This window comes from Acartia tonsa, unplaced genomic scaffold, assembly GCF_053477335.1.
Source record: "Acartia tonsa isolate MP-2025a unplaced genomic scaffold, ASM5347733v1 sca1, whole genome shotgun sequence".
NCBI classification, from domain to species: domain Eukaryota; kingdom Metazoa; phylum Arthropoda; class Copepoda; order Calanoida; family Acartiidae; genus Acartia; species Acartia tonsa.
The window spans coordinates 22,401-28,236 of record NW_027649595.1 but is presented as its reverse complement, the minus strand read 5'-3'; positions in this window follow the sequence as shown (position 1 = coordinate 28,236).

The window sequence follows — 5,836 nt, the reverse complement described above, 5'->3', positions numbered from 1 at the left end:
TTATTTAAACAAGATTAGTTTTCGTGAAAACTTATGACTTTCTTAAAAATCAAAGGAGATACGAAAAGTGTCACATGTGACGTCATAAAAATGCTTCTAAAAAGGAAGGATGAGAGGAGAAGTGGGAAAGGAAACCCCTAGAAAAGAGATGGATTTATTATGATTTTTATCTACCAAATCTAAGAACAGTATGGCTTAAAAATTGATTAATATCCGATAAATTAGAACTAGTTCTCAGCCATACTGAAAAAGCATGTATTGCACCGTTTTATAAACAATTTTCCATGAAAATTAAAAAAAAAATACAACCAGTTTTGTTAGCCTTATAATTTTCATTTTAGCGTCTGCCAAAAGCTGTCTCTAATACAATGTTATAAATAACTATTTCAGTTTGGCTTGGAAACTGATTAATATCCGCTGGTTCTCAGCCATACCAAAAATCATGTATAGCAACGTAGTTATCCATGAATATTAAAATAAAATAAAAAATTAATACCGTGTTTATAAAACTTTGGGTTTCAATGTAATAGAACAGTATCCCCTCCCTTCCTGGTTGTTTTATACATGATTCCAAAAATTTTCTATTAAAAATTTAATTATTTTAAATCTGGCGATAATCCATTGGAAAATATAACAAGGATGAAAACATCCATAAAAATTATTATAAAAAAGATTAAAATGTGACAAAAACGGACATTAACAAATTCAGACAACGAACTTGATACTTAACATTGTTAGAAGTCTGAAATAAATATATAACATTTTCATATTCTATAGATAAATTACTTTGGAGACTTTTATCTTATCCCTTCAGATTCCTGGTATTTTTTTTTTTAGATCAACCTTGTTGACGAACTGACGTTCCTTAAAATTATAAAAGTTTTGCTTTATATTGCATTTTATCAATAACTAGCATTAAAAAATTTGAATGAAATAGATTATTGAATATTCTGTAGTAATACTGAAAATACTCATTGACAAATCTCATGTTAAAATTGTCAATATCAAACATTGCATAATGATTTCTAAAACAGACAACTCGAAACGATAACATCCATTTATCTTTCCCCCAACCCCCATTCGAATTTTATCCCAGTGGTAAATATATTCAGGGGATCATTAAAAACTAATTTTACTCATCCAGTTGTTTAACCCCCAACAAAATAAAAAAGCTAGACAGCCCTTGGGATTTTGTCATCCTTGTTTAAAAATATAAAGCACCACTTGAGGCTAAAATTGGTTCTCAACCAGCAAAAAAACTTCATGTAATTTCTTTCATTTTTAAAAATGAACCACCTAACCCCCTTTATTTTCATTTTAAAATGTTCATGTTTCATGTTCAATTAGTACCCCAAACAAAAACATTTAAAAACAGGTATCCTAATGGATAAGAAAATGACAATTAATTTTTATTACATCCCCAATGATGATGAAAAAATTATTGATTTTTGGCCCAACAATTAGTGAGATCCTTTGGTACAGACAAACAGAGAAAGATCATGTTACTTTTTTATAAGGATTTTTTATCCACTTTTCCCTGGTTATCTTATTTCAAAAACCCTTCAAACTATTGAAAGTGGTCTCAAAATTTTTAACAATTTTTAAAAGCAAAGCTTTTCTATGATGAAGTCATGTCCGTGATTCGTGTAGTAGTTAGGTACAATTGTAATGTGTCTTTAAACAGTATCTTGAATTTCAAATAAAAATACTGACACTCTACAAGTGTCGATATTTGATTGTCTTACTGATTTTATAGCTTCATCTTTATGAAAGTTGTCATTCTTTTTTTTATATATTAGAAAATATTTTCTACATTACGTCTAGCAAACTCTTTGTCTATATAATCATTATATTTAACAGTTTGTCGAATTATCTTTCCTTAGACCAATTTATCTTTAAACTATCCATTTAACAACCTATACAGTGATCTATCAATCAGTCTATCTACATAGTGATCTATCAATAAATCTATCTATCAAAATCAAGCAATCTATCAATCAATCAATTTATGTATCAATCAATCAATTAATGTATCAATCAATCATTAAATCTATTAATCCATCAATTTATCAATCTATTAATTAATCAATCAATTAATCTATCAATCAATTATTTATCAATCAATTAATCTATCAATCAATCAGTCTATCATCCAATCAATCTATATTTTATCTATCTTTCAATTCTATCTATCCATCAACCTATCTATCTATTTATCTATTCATTTATCTATCCATTTATCTATCAATCTATCTATCAATCTGTCTATCAATCTATCTATCAATCTATCTATTTATCTACCAATCAGCTAATCTATCAATCAATCAATATATCCCTTAATCAATCAATTATTCAATCAATCAATCAATCTATAAATCTATCAATCTATCAATCTATCAATCTATCAGTCTATCAATCTATCAATCTATCAATCTTTCAATTAATCAATCAATTAATCTATCAATCTATCAATCTATCAATCTATCAATCTATCAATCTATCAATCTATCAATCTATCAATCTATCAATCTATCAATCTATCAATCTATCAATCTATCAATCTATCAATCTATCAATCTATCAATCTATCAATCTATCAATCTATCAATCTATCAATCTATCAATCTATCAATCTATCAATCTATCAATCTATCAATCTATCAATCTATTAACCCATTAGTGCTGAGCGCCACTTTTATGGGCCGATTGAGCTGAAAATTTCAGGGAAGCTTTATAATGGTCAAAATGGAATTCACATTTTTTTTGTTTTGCTCTAGTGGCGTGCACTGGAAAGTTGCAAAAAAACCAGTTCAGCATGGCCATAAATGCACAACGGGTATTTAAACCCGTTTGGGGTGGTTTTCTGCCGGCATTAAAAGCCGCTTTTTCCTAAATACCCGGTTATTTCGACAAAAAAATGAAAAATGTAATTTTTGAACGCCCAAAGTGAGATGAACACTTTTTAGAACTTTGATATGATCCGTAATTGAAAACTACACAACCTCATGTAATCTATAGGGCTACAAGTAATATATGAAGCGATTTATTTCAAATTTAGTGTTTTGGACGGTTTTGGCCGCTGTAACTGGGTAAAAAAGCCCGTTTGTCGAAGTTTTAAAACCTGACATACACAAAAAAGAACATATAAAAATTGGATGATACATATCAGAAAAAGAGCATAAAATTATTGGAAGACACATATAGAGATTACTAGGGTATACTGATTAGGGTGGCTCAAGAATAATAAATCATAAAAAATGTTTAATGGTTGAAAAGTTAAAACCGGGTAATAAAACCAAAACCGAGCCGGGTTTTAAAACTGTCGGGTATTTATGGCCGAACCGGGTCCTAATAGGGCGTAAAAAAATGATAAAAAAATCATATAAAAAATAATAATTTGAATAAAACGAATTCACAAATAGATGTACTTGTCAATAAACATTAGATTTCACAAAAAAAAATCAGCAACTTAACTATAAAAACAAAAAAGTTATTAACGTTTTTCTAAAGCACCTTTTTTTTCTCGGTTGATCCATATTATCCATATCATAGATCCATATCTGAGACTTCTCTCTGGGGACAATAGATAAAGAACAGAGTAAAGAGGCTCACAAAAGGATGATGAAATTTGAAGACTGAAAACCGTTTTTTTTCCATTTTTCGGAACCGGGTTTTAATACCCGGTTCATCACTAATGGGTTAATCTATCAATCTATCAATTGATCAATCTGTCCATCTATCTATGAAACCAAGGAGCTACTTACTATGTTCAGCGAAGTTGATATGCTCCTTGAACGTTGAATAGCACTCAGAAATGCGCTGAGAACATTTGTCCAGAGAAATTTTGTCCGCTGCTCTCTGTCCAGGGGAAATATGTGGCGGGGGAGAAATGTCCTGGTTCAATGGATATGATAATATACATGGATGTTATGACAGGGGAAATATTGTCGTTTATTTAGGTTGCTAACATGGAATTAATTTATTAGTTAGACTGGAGGGGATGGGATTGGATAAAGAGAGTATATGGGGGTATTTTTTTAGCCCTCTGCAAGTTTAACATTAAAATCTGGTGCAACATCCAAGTAATAATATATCCATTCCTGATTCTGTGGCACAATGTTAATACAACTGGTATGGATATCATCCTGGTAATAGATAGATAGTTAGATAGACAGATAGATAGGTAGATAGGTAGATAGGTAGATAGGTAGATAGGTAGATAGGTAGATAGGTAGATAGGTAGATAGGTAGATAGATAGATAGATAGATAGATAGATAGATAGATAGATAGATAAATAGATAGATAGATTGATTGATAGATAGATAGATAGATAGATAGATAGATAGATAGATATATAGATATGTGGCACAATGTTAATACAACTGGTATGGATATCATCCTGGTAATAGATAGATAGTTAGATAGACAGATAGATAGGTAGATAGGTAGATAGGTAGATAGGTAGATAGGTAGATAGGTAGATAGGTAGATAGATAGATAGATAGATAGATAGATAGATAGATAGATAGATAAATAGATAGATAGATTGATTGATAGATAGATAGATAGATAGATAGATAGATAGATAGATAGATAGATATATAGATAGATAGAATAGATAGATAGATAGATAGATAAATAGATAGATAGATAGATTTATAGATTGATTGTTTGATTGATATATTGATATATAGATAGATTGATAGATATATTAATTGAAAAGTAAAGTAGATTAATCGATAGAAAAAAGAAAAGTAGATGAATTAAAGATTGATAGATTGATTGATAGTTAGATTGATAGATTAATTGATTTATAGATAGATTCATATATATAGGTTGATTGATAGGTCCTAGGACAAACTCAGGAGTCCCAAACGTCGGAGTGGACAAACGCAGGAGTGGACACTTAACCTAACCTAACCTATTTTAAACCATATTTTAGGTTTTTTAATGCCTAACCCCTGCGGGGGGCTTTTTTGTACATACATATCTTAACCTAACCTTACCTGTATAGAAATACTTACTTAAATTAATATTTTAACACTCCTGCGTTTGTCCACTCCGACGTTTGGGACTCCTGCGTTTGTCCTGGAACCGATTGATAGATAAATTAATAATTGATATATTGATACAAAGGGTAATGTTACAAAAATGTAATTGTTTTAGAAATTTAGTTTGAAAGTAAAAGGACAATTCTATTAAAAAAGACATTAGAGCTATTCCTATTGAAAGTATAAACATCCTATTACACCAATGGCTACGCCCCCCCCCCCCCCTTTAGAAACTTCTAGGGATACTTTATTTTAAAAAATAATTTTAAACCTTCCCTGGTTCTATAATAAGCTTCACACAGCTTCACACTGTAAAGTAAAACCATATCGGCTCAGCGGCTTGCGAGATCTTTTGCTACACACATTATAAAATAAAATAAGGAACCTAAGGGGATAAGACAGTGGCCAATGATGTTACACAAAATTACCCCTTCTGAAGATTACAATAAGTGGTTGAACCGTTTGAACACTCAAGTTGATAAACCAACTATTAAAAAATCACTAAAGTCCCCAAAGTTGTTAAGGCAACGACTAAAAAAACGTTATAAAAACAACTTTGGGAACTAGTTTAATAAACAGCCCATTGTCCCATCTCTCTCTGGAATAAAATACAAAGGGGAGGGTTAATAGGATAAGGGTTTTTCTGTTACGGTCGTTATTGTCTTTATGGCTTCTTGATATAATTACAGATAACCAGTAAACTAAAATTGTACACTCCAGTTAAAAAAGCATATTACAACTAAAATTAGTTATAAAACTTTCCAGGACTTAGAAGAAACTACAT